This window comes from Phaseolus vulgaris, chromosome 5, assembly GCF_051622355.1.
Source record: "Phaseolus vulgaris cultivar YP4 chromosome 5, ASM5162235v1, whole genome shotgun sequence".
NCBI classification, from domain to species: domain Eukaryota; kingdom Viridiplantae; phylum Streptophyta; class Magnoliopsida; order Fabales; family Fabaceae; genus Phaseolus; species Phaseolus vulgaris.
In genome coordinates, this window is record NC_143502.1 from 28,357,218 (window position 1) to 28,372,550 (window position 15,333).

Here is a 15,333-nt window from a genome sequence, read left to right on the forward strand (position 1 = left end):
GCTTGCCAAACGTAGGGGAGCCAAGGGCACTGGTTCCTCTTCTTCTACAACTGAGCCCATTGCGGCCCCTCCACTCTCGGTCGCGCCAGCTGAAGGCCCCGAGCAAGGGAAGAAAAGGAAAAGGCTAGTGAAGGCTTCCGCTTCTTCTACTGCTGCTGCTGCTGCTGCTTCAACTGAAGAGGAGAGCTCAGGCTCTCCTCTTGTTCACCGCCAAAGGAAGAGAGCAGCGGTTGAGGGGGCCTCATCTCTCCAGCCTGGAGAGATTGAGGTGGTGGAAGTAGAGGAAGGGTCTTCCCCTCCCCCCTGCGCTCAAACTGCCCCAGAGCCCACCAACCTTCCTTCTCCAGGCCACCAGTTGCCTCCAACTACCAAACTGCCATCTTCCCCCCCAGCAGACCAATCACCTGGTCCATCCGCTCATCCTGCTGGGGGCGCTTCTGCCCAAGCTGGGGGTGCACCACCACCACTGCTGCCAATCCCTAACACCGCTGCTGAATGTGGTGGGTCTAGCTCGCGCCCAAGCGCTTCTGGGGCCACCCACGAGAATTTCAGCAGGGTCATCACCCTGGTTCGGCAGCTCATAAGTAACCGGGAGCTCGTCGAGTGGAATGGTGATGAGGTTGACATGCACCTGGCAAGGCAGGTGGTGCTCTCTCTAGAATTCTCCACCCAGCATCGTAAACAAATAGCCCTGGAGAAGAGGGTGAAGGAGCTTGAGCACGACAAGGAGTCACTGCAAAGTGACTTCGAAGCTGCTCAAGGGTCCGTCGAACTGATGCGAGGCATGGTGGAGAAGGCTAGGAGGGAATACCTAGCGCAGGTCCAAGAGACCATCAAGACGGAGATCTTGATGGGGCAGATGGTGAGCTCTTTGGACTGCGAGGTGGTGGAGCTTAAGGCCGAGACTTCCTCCCTGCGCCAACAGAACACTCAGCTATTGGGGGAGCTCGAGTCCGCCAAAGAGGCAGCTGCTGCTGGGGAGAAAAGACTTGAGGAGGTGGTGGGCAAACTGTCTGAAGCTGCCTCCTCCCTTGCTGCCGTCACCACTGAGAGAGATGCTGCGGAGGCTTCAAAGCAAGAACTGGAGGGGGAGAAGGCTGATTTGATGAATGTGGGTGCTGATGCCCTTACAGACGGATTCGAGCTAGCACTCGAGCAAATCAAATGCGTTCTCCCAGACCTGGACCTCTCGCAGTTCAGCATCTACCATGAAGTGGTGGATGGAAAGCTCATTCCCCCTGCCCCTTAAACCCTTCTTTTCTCTGTAAATTTAGCTTCTGCACAGTTTTTCTTTGCACTTTGGAATTGTATAAGACTTGGCTATGAATGTAATATCTCAATGCTTCTTTCTTGCGTAAGTTTCTTCTTTTGCATTTTCTTTGAACTTCACTTACCTTTATGTGCACGACTAGCTAGCTTAGGTTCAGCGCGATCTTGAGCTTCGTCTTTCACTTTGCGCACGACTAAGTTTTAACCAGCTTAGGCTTAGCGCGATCTGCTTCTCTTATTCTTTCGTTTCAACTTGATCACGACTGGCTATTCCCTCAGCTTGGTGTTTAACAGTCCTCGTGCGCTGCTTTGCACCACTAGCCAATTACTGACGACTCATCAGTGATCGTTCTTTAGTCTTTACTTAGCTTTCTCTGTCGCTCTAGCGCTAAGTGCATAAAGGACTTTGACATCGATCGCTCAAGGTGATGCCTCGTCTTGGGGAAAAAAAAGTGTTTCTCGCTAACCCCTCTTACTTTCCCCAAGGTCATCACCCTTTGGCGGGTTGAGTCGCTCATTCCCTGCCTCACTCCTAGGGTGAGAAGGGTTTCGGACTAAGAGTCTTACTGGGCCAATATTGGTGTATGCCAAGTGGGTAAGGACGTTTTGTCAAAACCTTTCCTTTCCCTCCCTTGGTCTTACTAGCACCCCTGGCTTTTCCAACCTTTAACTGCTTGCGCTCACACCTGGGGTGAGGAAGACTTAGATCGGTGCCAGTACTTGCGCCTCGGGCAAGTAGGGCCCAACCAATCACCTGCACTTGCACCTGGGGCAAGGAGGATTTTAACTTTAATACTTGAGCACACTTGATATGCTGGAAATTTTTTTTTTAATTGGGTAGCCTCGTTAAAAACCCTCCTTAGGGAAAAGAGTGCCCCCTTGCCTGTTCAACTGTTTCCACCACATACAAAGCATGTATCTTTTAGCGCGAGAACGCCATTACTGTACAACTTTAACTGAAATAAAATTTTAAATGGGTGGCGTTCCACGTTCTGGGGATTGCTCCTCCTTCCAAAGTCTCTAGGCGATAGGCTCCGTTCTCCAATGTCTTCACCGCTCTGTACGGGCCTGTCCACTTTTGGGGATAGCTTGTTTTGCATGTCATTCTGATGCGCCTTTCTCATCACCAGATCACCTTCCTGGAAGCGCCTGGGCCTCACTTTAGAGTTGTGCCTCCGCTCTACTCTTCTCTTCACAGCTTCAGCACTGACTCTGGCCTCTTCTCGCACTTCGTCTAGCAAATCCAGATTTACCTTACGCTCTTCGTTGGACTCTTCAACAACGAAGTTTAGGAATCTGGGGGAGCTCTCCTGTATCTCCACAGGAATCATGGCGTCTGTCCCATAGACAAGGCTGAAGGGTGTCTCATGGGTGCTGGACTGTGGGGTGGTGTGATAAGACCATACAATTCTGGGGACCTCCTTTGGCCTTGTCTAGTCTTCGCTTCAGCCCCCTGAGCAGCACTCGGTTTGCTGACTCCACCTGCCCATTGGTTTGCGGGTGCTCCACTGATGCGAAGACCTGTTGTATCTTTAACTCTTCACACATCCTCCTCAGCTGATGACTTGTGAACTGGGTGCCATTGTCGGAAACCAGCCTCTTGGGTATTCCGAAGCGGCAGACAATGTTCTTCCAGACGAAGTGTTCAACTTTCTGTGCGGTGATGTGTGCGACTGGCTCTGCCTCCACCCACTTGGTGAAATACTCGATGGCCACGATGAGGAACTTCATCTGCCTTGTCGCTAGGGGAAAGGGTCCCAAGATGTCAATCCCCCATGTATGGAATGGCCACGGGCTATGGATGGACCTCAACTCCTCAGGGGGTGCCTTGTGCCAGTCTGCATGCAGTTGACACTGTTTGCATCGCTGAGCAAACCTTATGCAATCTTCCTTCAGCTTTGGCCAGTAGTACCCCGCGCGGAGTACTCTACTTGCCAAAGCGCGACCACCTACGTGGCTTCCGCGCACCCCCTCGTGCAGCTCAGACATGAGTCTGGTGCATTGCTCGCCGTGTACACAGATCTGCACAGGGTGAGAAAATCCAAATCTAAATAGGCTTCCATCTATAAGAGTAAACTTACTTCAACCCCTCTTTATTCTTTTTGCCTCTGCCAGATCGAGCGTATCTCCTTCTCTGTGAAGCTGTGCATCCCCCACCCGAGAAGCCTCCCGCGATCGTCTGCACTTCCCCATGCACAGGGACTTCATGCTGCTGTTCTCCAGTCTGGGATCCTGACGCGCGGTCACCCTGCGGCTCACGCAGGTAATCTGCTAGGAAACCAGACTTCACCAACTCTGCCAATTGGTGTCCCAGGGCCAAACAAGAATGAAGTGTATGGCCAAAGGCCTGATGAAACTCACACCACTCATTCTTCTTTCTTCCAAGCACCTTATCTGTCTTCTCTGGTACTCGTAGTCCTGCTGCTACAGCAGGAAGGGCGATGAGATCCGCCAATCCTACCATGAAGTTGTACCTCGGGGGTGCATTATTCTCCCTTGCACGCCCCCTGTTCTGGTCTTTGCCTGGTGCATAGGGACGAGGTTTTTCCCGCACCTTCTTCCCCTCCTTGGCCTCATGCACCCTTGCTTGCTGTGGCTTTCCTTGCCCTCCACGCGGTCTTGGTGGTGCAACACTTCCTCTCTTCTCAGAAACCTCTGTTTCTGCCACTATGTGTGCCACCGCACGTCGTCGGATCTCTGCAAAGGTGCTGGGATGGCTCCTGATGAGAGATTCGCTGAAAGGGCCAGGCAGCACTCCCTTCTTAAACGCGTGGACCAGCATATCTTGATCTTTGCTGGGCAATCTCACCACTTGTGCCCCAAAACGGTTGAGGTAGTCCTTCAGCGACTCCCCCTGGTATTGGCGCACATCAAACAGATCGTAGGACACCACTGCAGGTGCCTTGTTGACGATGTATTGCTCGGTGAAGAGCTTCGAGAACTGAGAGAAAGACGTGATATGTCCTTCTGGTAGGCTTACGAACCACTCCATGGCGATTCCGCTAAGCGTACTCATAAACATTTTGCAGTAGACAGCGTCTGAACCCCCAGACAACATCATCTGGGTGTGGAACGCCGTCAGATGCGCCTCCGGGTCTTCTACCCCCTTGAACGATGCCTTGACCCCCACCAGGTTGGGTGGCACCATGGTTCCCATGATCTCAGGGGAGAATGGCATGGGGAACGCTCTTGGAGGTGAGGGCATCCTAGACACCCTTTCGTCAACCACGTGTTCCCTCTGCGCTTGCAGCGTCCTTCTCAACTCCTCATTGACGCGATTCAGCTCGTCGTTCCTGCTTTGCGACGCAGCTAACTCCGTCTGCATCCTCTCTTGTTCAACCTTCGACGCTGCGGCATTATCCTGCAGCGTGCGCACCATTTCCAGGACCTGCGCCATTGTCACAACTCCTTCGTCAGCGGATGGCGCAGGCGATGGTTGTCTGTTTCTAGGCATCCTTCTCTATCAAGGAAACTGATAAAAACTCTGGTAAGTCTTTAAAACTGTGGTACATATGGCACAACGATTCACTCGTGCCCCACGGTGGGCGCCAAATGATCCTGCCGGCAACTCGAACGTGGAGGAATCGCTTCGTAGCACTCTCTGCCCTGTCTACGCGACTGCGTCTTCTGCAGAATCACCCTCAAAACCTTCTCTTGCTTCTCCAAACGTGACCTGCAAAACACACAGACGGCGCCTCTAGCGGCCGTTTGCACTCCGACGATCAAGTTAGTCCACAGAACCACCAAAGACTAGAAAACTAGTAGCGTGTGTGTGAGAACTCTTGCACTCTGTTTTTCGTCTCTCCTCACTCTCACCCTGATTCTCTCTTTTATCTCTCTTTCCCTGCTTCTGGGCATAGCAGGATTCTGTTATGCTTTTCTGGCATGTGTCAGAACCCTGTTATGCTTTTCAGAGAAAGCGTACCCTCAGAATCAGCAGTGGGGAGCGTGAGAGTCTGTGCATGTCTGCGCGTCTCTGCGCTTGGCTGCGCCTGTCTGTACCTTTAGTGGTACGGAGTGCTCTTTTGTCTGGACCGCACCCCTCTCAGATGATGACACGTGGAGGCCTGCAACTCACATCTAACCACACACGTGTCACTTACTGGAAGGGCTCTAGCGCTTCTCTTTGTGTGCCTAAGTTACGCCCTTGCAGAGTAACTTAGGATGTTTCTCTTATCTGGGCAGATCGCATACTCTTGGGAGAACGTCGGGTGTGGCTGGTCTAGGCACACTCACCAAACGTTGCTCCCTGCGTATACAGCCTACCCTTCACGATGCCATGCACGTAATGGGTTGAGGGAACCATCAACCATTGACTGGTTTACTAGTTCCCTCAGGCCACTCTCGTGCATGATTCCCAGAGGTGTGCTCATGCGAGATCCATGCGTAACGCTCTCGCTGGGAACCTCATTCCCAGTTTAACTGCGTGTAACACGAGACCCCGATGACACTACCCCGATGACTGATCAGTGTTTATCTGTTTCTCGCGTTCTGCCTTCAGGCGTTAGTCTGAGAACTGGTCTGTTGGTGGCCACTTGGCTACTGACCACCGATCACCATTCTGGATGATCTGTCCCCCGACCTCTCTGCCGCCTGATCTGTTGGTGGTCACTTGGTTACTGACCACCGATCACCTTTCTTGGCGATCGTCCCCCTGACCTCTTTGCCACCTGGTCCACGTGTCACCCTGCGAGTGGTCCACGTGGTTCTCTGATGCTGACGTCATCGACTACCGATGTCCGATCGGATCACCTCATAACTAGGTCGCCAATCTGAAACTGTCGCGGCTTTACCTTAGAGCTATATTGCCGCTCTACTCTTCTCTTTACCGCTTGGGCTTTTATTCTGGCTTCCTCCCTGGCTTCGTCGAGTAAATCCAGGTTTACCCGCCTTTCTTCGTTGGATTCTTCAACCACAAAGTTTTGAAAGCGTGGCGAGCTTTCGTGTATTTCTACCGGGATCATCGCGTCCGACCCATACACCAAACTGAAAGGCGTCTTCATGGTAGAAGATTGGGGCGTGGTGTGGTATGCCCATACGATCCTTGGTACTTCCTCCGCCCACGCCCCTTTTGCCTTCTCTAACCTTCTCTTTACACCAAGAGTCTTTCCAAGGCCCTAACACCTTATCAGACTTCACCGGTCGCCTCAACCTTTCAGCTATATTAGGCACGGCGATCAGGTCCTTCAATTCCACCACAAAATTGTATCTCGCCGGCCTCGTCCTCTCTCTGGCCGGGCGATCGCCTCCTGCTCGACCCTGGGATTGGGGCTTTCTGGCCTCGTAGGGGCATCTCCCCTCTGGTTTCTTCCTTCCCGTCGTGGTCTCATTGACCCTGACGGGCTGAGTTCGCATCGGTCCTCTCGGGCGTGAGGGCACGACGCTGGTGCGCTTCTCACACACCTCTCCCTCATAAGCGATATGTTCCACCGCCCGACGGCGTATTTCAGCGAAAGTCCTAGGGCGGTTGCGAATTATGGATTCGCCAAAAGGGCCGGGGCATACACCTTTCACGAACGCGTACACAATCATGGGCTCCTCTGATGTACCAACCTTTACTACCTGGGCCCCGAAGCGGTTGATGTATTCCTTTAGGGTCTCCCCTTGATACTGTTTCACATCAAAGGCGGGGCCTTGTTTGCTAGGTATTGTTCCCTGAACAACCGCGACAATTGTCGGAAGGAGTTGATATGGCTGTCCGGGAGACTGATGAACCAATCCATAGCCATCCCCGTCAGGGTGCTCATAAAGAGCTTGCACTTGGCAGCGTCGGAGCCGCCTACCAGGACCATCTGTGTGTGAAATGCAGAGAGATGCGCCTCAGGATCCTCCCTCCCGGTGAATATCACCTTGGGCCCTGCGAATGTGTTGGGGATCACTGCATCCAGAATCTCCTGCGAGAAGGGAGTGGAAAACTCCCTTGGCGGGGAGAGGTTCTCCATCTCGTCATGTTCACGTTGCCCCCGATTATTCCGCAAACCCCGGCGCAACTCCTCATTTATACGATGGAGCTCTTCGTTCCTCACATGCGAGGCTTCGAGATCCGCTTGCATACGTTTCTGTTCCAACTTCGACTCCGCCATATCATCTTGCAACCCCCGCATTATCTCCAGGACCTGCTGCATGGACAGTTCTTCTGGCGCAGTGTGTGCGGTAGCTCGTCTAGTGGTGGCCATTCTTCACTGTTTTCTCGATCGTTGTCGTGACCTGATAGATCTTTTCAAACTTGCGATGGGACCAATGTTTTATATCGGGCCCCACGGTGGGCGCCAAATGTTCCGTCCGGTTGACCTGGGACGTCTTCGTGCGCGACCTCAACCGTCAGCTAGGGACTCCTTCCCACTGGTTACCTGTGGATTCCTGCAAAGAAGGACAAAAGAGCGCCTTAGCGGCCGTTTGCACTCCGACACTCAAGTTAGCCAGCAAGAAACACCAAAAACTATGCACCTCCGTATCGGAGCACCGTGTATGGCACTCTGAAGGTGGTAAAAAAGGAACTGTGTCTAGTGTATATTTTCTCGTTCTGGCAAAGATCTTTCCCCAGTCCCTTGTACGTAACCTTAAGGCTCGAGCAAGCAACTAGAGAGTTTTTGGAAAATTTGCCAAAAGTTCGAACCCCGTTCCCAACATTCAAGGCGCTATTTAAACTACCCTAGCATTTAAAGCGCCTTAAAGCGCCTTTAATCATAAAACGTAGCGCATTTAATTAGAAAACGTAGCGCATTTAAGACGTTAAAAACGCTTGGGAGCCTTTATAGTACCTTAAACGCTCGAAACGGAAACTTTATTCAATGACTTTAATTACCTGGTACCTGGCTAAATGGTGTTCCTATTCTGACCTGGCTGCTGTACACGTGGAGGGTCTCACAGCGCCATGACCCCATCTGGGGGCGTTTCTTCGTGTGAGTCCTCTTGCTTGGGAGTGCCACTGCGCAAGGGGTGACTTTTTGGGTGCCAACTCATGCCCCCGATCATCTAGTCACTCACTTTGAGAGCGTATCTGCCTTCCTCTCGTATCTGTCCCAAAGGCGTCTCTGGGGCGGCAGGGGTACTTCACGAGTTAGGCTGCCCTACACTGGTGCTATCCTTGAAGCCACCTTTCTCTTCTCTTTATCACTACCCCGGATTATCGGGACCTGAGACCTTCCCACGGCGTCGCTCCCTCCATGGTCTTTCCTACCCATAGGTATCGGGGAACCACACAGTGATTGCCTTGCCTTAGTGATATTTGATCTTGGCGACGTCCTGGTTGGGCGACGCCTTCACCTAGGCGACGCCTTGCCTTGGCGACGCTTCCTCTTGGCGACGCTGGCACTCGGCGTCTCTTCACCTAGACGACGCCTTATGTTGACTTTGAGTCCAGATGTTGACTTTGACCTTGACTTTGTCAACCCCCGGATACGGGACGGTACAGGTTGCAAATGTAACGTTTAAGTTACCCAAAACCCCGCGCTCAAAACCACTGTTTCATCCACTTTCTCTGCATTTCCGCACTGTTCATCTCCTTCGAGCTCTTTCTCTGCAATCCCCGCTCTCTCCTTCGCGCTTCCATTCCTTCCCTACTTCGACACTCAAAGGTATGATTTTTCTACCTCCATGACTCTTCTTCTTCATCGCGTTGCATCGTTGTGTATTGAACTGCCTGGGACTGTTTATGTTTCTGCATTTCTATATTCTTTCGCTTCTCCGTTCTTCTCCGCTCTCTTCTCCCCCTTTTTGGGTTTTTTCGCGTGGGTGGCATTTTCTAGGGTTTTGTTCCCCTTTCTGCCTTGGCATCGCTTGTTAAAACCCTTTTCCTTTCTTCTTTCTCCAGCTATTTATCCGCATCATGGTGCGCCTGAAACCAAGGACCAGTTCTCCCCCCAAGACCGACTATAAGGCCCTCTATAAATGGGCCCCTGACGATCTTCTAAACAAATGCACCACCCTGACTTCGAGAACCATCGTGGTGACCCCCATTTGTACAACTTCAATGCCTTCTGTCGCACCCACGATGCCCACATTTCCGTCCGTCCCGGCAGGCTAGGTGATGAGAATCAACTAAAGGTGGCTTTTTATAATGAAGAACAAGATCATTCGCCTTCATATTTAAAGTTTTACTTGTTAATCTTTGCAAAAGATAAAGCCCAAGCCCAAGCCCAAGAAGGCCAAAGCCCACAAAAGCCCAAAGTCCATCCCATGAAGGGCAAGGCCAAGTATTAAATAAATATTGTTTAGAAAGGTGTTTAGAGGGAAACATTAGAAACCTCTATTGTTAAAGCATCTTTTAGTCTTTAGTTAGGAGTCTTAGGGGGGGTGTGTTAGTAGATAGGTGTAGGAGTAGAAAAGGAGGTGCCAAAGTGAAGGAAGAGGTCACACCTTCCTCATGCTTTGTTTTAGGCGCAAATTCTAGAAGCTTTTTGGGAGGGAGTTTTTTGAATTTGTGTAGCTTATATTTCAGCACCTTAGGCTATAAATAGAGGTGCTCTCTTTGTATTTTTCAGATTGGAATTAATCTAAGAAAACTCTACTCAAATTTTGAGTGACCTTTGGAGAGCTTTTGGAGCCTTCTTCTCTAGTCTTATCTTGATGGATCAATGGAGTCCTCAAGTGGCGGCATCACTCTTATCTAGGAGCATTCCACACTTCTAGTGGCGAGATCATCCACATCCTTCCATCTTCATGAGCACTCTCTTCTCCTTCCTTTCTTCTCTTTCAATTGTTCATGTTGTCTTGTGTTCTTGAGTTTTTTTGGTTCAGTTTTTCTGTTTTTCCAGCACCTATGTTCTGTTCTCGCCTTTTAATTTCAATTCTGTTCGGTTCCTTTTAGTTTCTCTTCTTTTTTGGTTCAATTTGACTAAAATTGGTTCATCCAAATGAGTTTGGGATTTGGTACTAGTTTTTGGTGAGTTCTTGTCTTAGAACAAATGATCCAACTCTAAGAAAAGTGCCTCTATAATGTCCAACTCAAGGTGATTCCTAAGAAGGTCAAGAACCTTTCTCTATGTGGCTAGTGGAATCACATCACCAGGGGAACCTGTTTGTGTGGATGACAGACCCAGGAGTGGGACCCCATTTTTTTCATGTATCAAACTGTATTCAAACGCGTTGGTGTACGCCTTCCGTTCACACCCTTCGAGAGGGAACTCCTCACAGAGATTAATACGGCCCCTGCCCAGCTACATCCCAATAGCTGGGCCTTTGTTCGGGCCTTTCAGATTCTTTGTGGATATCTAGGCGTCCTCCCTTCTGTGGACGTCTTTCTACACTTCTTCGAGGTGAAGAAGCAAGGGAAAAGCCTCTGGGTGAGCTTTTCCGGGATCGCTGGCAGGATCTTCCTTTCCCTCTTCCAGAACTCATATAAAGGCTGGAAGGGAAAATTCTTCAGGGTGTGCTGCGCCAAACAGGACCCCACAGCCTTGGACGACTTCCCACTATACTGCACAGAGCATCCCAAGCTGGTCAAGGCTAAGGCCCTGGATGAGCTGTCCTCTGCTGATAGGGGGGTATGCAAGGCCTTGGCTGGCCTAGGGATCGTTTTCGACACGCTGAAGATCATAGCGTGCGAATACAACGCACACACCCTGTTCACCTATTTTGGTAGGGAGGCTCGTTTCTTGTTGCCCTTTCTTACTGCATCATGCTTGTTCTGTTGGCCTCCTCCACCTGTTTCCCTCGTTGCTAAGTGTCCTTATGTTTCGTTCATCTGCGTGCTTTGTGGGTTTATATAACTGCATTGGCGTTAACTTCTGTTCTTTGGTTTGTCTGAATGTAGGATCAGTGATGGATTCTTCCAAGAGGATGGTCTTGGCGAAAGCACTGAAGGCTGTTCGTGCCACCAAGGCTGGCGCCTCCTCCGCCCCTGCTGCTGACCCAAACCTCTCACTATCCTTGCCCTCACCAACACTAACCACCACCGAAACTCCACTAGGCCCATCTTCACCACCCCCACGTAGCCCCCAAACACTTCAAAAACCCAGCTCACCTCCACCCATCGCCGCAGTCCCACTGGTTGTGGCCTCATCGCCTGCCCCAGCCCCCCGGGACAAAGGGAAGAGGGTGTTGGAGATCCTCTCCGATGATGAGGACTCTGATGGCGTGGTATCCTTCAAGAGGAGGAAGGCTGCGAGGGTTCCCATCCTACCAGTAGCATCACCCCAGGGAGGGGATTCCTTCAGGGACAACCCCCCTAGTGCTACCTCTCCCCATCCCACAATAGTCCAAGAGGAGAAAGGTGAAGGGGCCGAGTCAGCTCCGCCTCCCCCACCAACAAAGGTTCCCGCTGATCCTGCCTCCATTTCTGCCGCCCCCAATCTTATTGCTATTCCTCCTCCAATCATGCATCTGATGAGAGGCTTCAACGGGGGATTAATGCCAGAAGGCTTCGACAGGAAAGAAGGAATGCCCTTCTATTTGGGAGCCTTCTTGGCCGTGGCCCTTGATTGGCGCGCCCAAGCTAGAAACGCAAACTTAAACACACAAGCCCTTCAGGCCCTCGAAGCAAGAGTGGCCGCTCTGGAGGAGGAGAAGAAAGCTCTGGGACGCCAAAATGAGGCCTACCAAGCCTCTCTGAAGTTGGCGCAAGAGGCCAAAGAGGAGGCTGAAAGGCAGCTGGGTGAGGCAATGGAGTTTCAGGCTGACTTCTACGTTCGGGAAGTCTCTCTCCAGGTTCAAATAATGGACCTCCAGGACATGGCCGAAGCCTCCGAAGAGCTTCAGAAAGACTTGGAGGATCAATGCTATGGGCAGGCTGAAAAACGGGAGTGGATGGAGGAGGAGATGGCTACCCAGGCCAAGACATAGGACCTGCCACCTTGAGTTGGATGATTGAAAATCTGACTCTGAACTGCCACCTTTACTTTTTGCGCTTTATGCTTGTTCTTGCCAATCTTCGATAAATTTGTAAACCCTTTGAACTATTTGCACCTTTGTCGGAGCCATGGGTTTTGTATGACAATTTTATACTTCTGAGGTATCGGGTTCCGTTTGCATGATATTCTTACCTTCGTTCTTCATTTTTGTGTACTTCAACTGCTTTGCCTGTATTTTTACCCATTTCTTTCGCTGTGTTGGGCGGTCCTGTGCACCTGGTACCTCACTTCTAACGTGCACCTCAAACCTGCTCAGCCTTCGTATCTATGAGGCCTCTGCCTCGTGAAGGCGCTGGCCGCTTGCCATCGCTGCGAGCGCAAAGGTTGAGACCTGCTCTGTGTCCTAAACACTTGGGACAAGGTCGCGCTTCAATGCCCACGCCCATGGAGAGGCCTGTCTAATCAGTGTCGTATCGTCCATGGAGTGTCTTAAGCATCAAGGCGATCTGTCCCTTAATTCTTGGTGCTTGGCGCCCACGCCGGAGGAGAGGACTGCTGCAGCAGCGCCATATCGTCCTCAGGGTCTCTAGAAACCTAAGCACAGGGAACGCTCGAAGCCCCCCTTGGGGTCGTTCCCTCCATGGTCTTTTCTTCCCATGGGTATCGGGGAGCAACCCTGCCGGTTGTTCACTCGGCCTCTGGCGATCTCGTCTCCCTCCACAGTCTTTCCTACCTGTGGGTATCGGGGAGGCGACACCGTTAGCGACTGGTTTTGACTTCTTCGATTTCGTCTCCCTCCACAGTCTTTCCTACTAGTGGGTATCGGGGAGGCGACGCCGCTAATAACTTATACGGGCGACGCCCTCGGCGTCTCCTACCAGCGACGCCTTCAGTTTCTTGGGGATGCCTGGTGCGATCAACCTATTGACTTTGACCTTGGCGTCGACTTTGACTTCGATTTTGGTCAACGCCTGGGGGTAGCGTAGAGCTCAGGGTCTCGCCCGCGCCATCCACGTGGCATTTCCCGCATGGTTGATGGGACGTTCCCTCACTTGACTTGATCCTGACATTTTCTGAGCTTCTGACAAGATGCTCCCATTCTCGGCGGCGCATCGTACCCTTGGCCATTCTGTCGACGCGACGTTTTCTGAATGTTAACCAGTGGCGCCAGGATCATCCTCCCATCGTCTGACACGTGGCTCGATCGCACGGTGCTCCCATTTGCGTCGCTTGGCACTCTAACTGCAATATTTAGATCTTCAAAATCTTGTACCTGCGTTTATCATCCCTGTATTTCGCACCCTCTTTGCACCGTTACACAAAGAGTTCCTTCTGCATTCCTCCTAGTTGGCGCTTTACCTCCCGTATACCTAACGCGCCATTCTCCTTTGAACTCCCCAGCTCTTTGCTCACCTCTTGTAGCGACATGTCTTCCCATGTTCCTCCCCCTAGGGTTAGCCCCAAGGACCTGTATGCATGGGCCTCGCGCGAGCTCCTTGACGAGTGTTCATGCTTGCTTTCTACAAGGGCAATAAGGGAACACAAAGGGGATTCGTGTTCCTATGATCATCGTTCCTTCGCTAGGAGGCATGATGACGACATTGCCGTATTCCCTTGCACGTTGGGGGAGCCGGTGTGCGGGGACGAACGGGCCAACGACGGGGTCCCCTTCTTCTACTTCTACCAGGTGGTATTTAAGAGCATCGGCGTGCGCCTGCCCTTCTCCAGGTTTGAGAGGGAACTACTGACGGAAATTAACGCTGCACCGGCCCAGTTGTATCCTAATAGCTGGGCTTTCGTCAAGGCCTTTGACATACTCTTTGGCTTTCTGGGGTGTGCGCCCTCGGTTGATATCTTTCTTCACTTCTTTGAGGTGAAGAGGCAAAGGAACAACCTCTGGGTGACCTTCAGTAACGTTCCCGGCAGGGTTCTCCTAACTCCTTTCCAAAACTCCTTCACAGGGTGGAAGGGTAGGTTTTTCAAAGTCTGTTGCTCCGATCTCGTGCCTTGCGCCCTAGATGGTTTTCCACTGTACTGGGTGAGGGAGACGAGAGTCCTGAAGTTCAAACCCTTCAAGAAACTAACCCCGAACAACCAGGTGGTTTGCCGGATCCTGGCTGAGGCGGGGGGTTTTGACTCCGCCACTCTGGTTAGTCTGGAGTTCAACGTCGAAACCTTGGAGAAGTATATATGTACGAGTGACTACCTTGGAAACTTCCGTTCTTGATCCTTTCTAAATCTTTGCATGTTCTGTCTTGCAGTGTCTTTACCATGTCTGTTTCCCTTGGTGCAGGTTCGAAGATAAACCAGCAACGGAGGTCACAGCTTACCCGGGCACTGAGGGCTGAGAGTGGAGCTTCGTCCTCCTCCCATCCCGACTCCGGAGGCCACTGAAAAGTGGTCTGTTTGTGCTTTTTGTTTGAGCATAGGGCATGTACCTGTTCGCCTCATTTGTCTTATTGACCTTTATCTCGAACTCTATTTGTAATATTAACTCTGGTGTCATGTTTTTGCTTTCTGTAACGCCGCCTCATTTTTGCACACCTTCGCCTATATTTGCTTCTTTTAACACACTGTGCACGTTTCCTTCGTTATGTTTCTCGGCGACGCCTGCATCTGGCAACGCCCCTTTCCTGGCGACGCCTGCTCTTGGCGAAGCATATGCTTGGCGACGCCTGTCGCCTATTTCGAATCTTTGTCTTTTATCTTTTTACCCCTTGGCCTTGCTCTTTGAGTGGAAAGAAGATAAAAACTGAGGCAAAGCTTTTCTCAAACTTCTCTTTCTTTTTATTTGGGTGACCTCGTTAAAAAACTCCCGAGAGGGAAAAAGAGTGTCCCCTACAATAAAATTGTTACATGGCTGTTTACTTACATAGTTCAACTAAAATAAAACTTCAAATTGGCCGCATTCCAGCTGCGCGGAATGGGACCCCCCTCCAGAGTCTCTAAGTTGTATGAACCGTTCCCCTTAGCTTCGGTGATTCTGAAGGGTCCAGTCCACTTGGGAGACAATTTATTTTCCAGCTCATACGGGTGAGCCTTCCTCATAACTAAGTCGCCAATCTGAAACTGCCGTGGCTTCACCTAAGAGCTATATTGTCGCTCTACTCTTCTCTTTACTGCTTCGGCCTTTATTCTTGCTTCGTCCCTGGCCTCGTCCAGTAGGTCCGGATTCACTTGCCTTTCTTCGTTGGATTCCTCAGCCACGAAATTTTGGAAGCGTGGCGAACTTTCGTGAATCTCAACCGGGATCATCGCATCTGACCCATATACT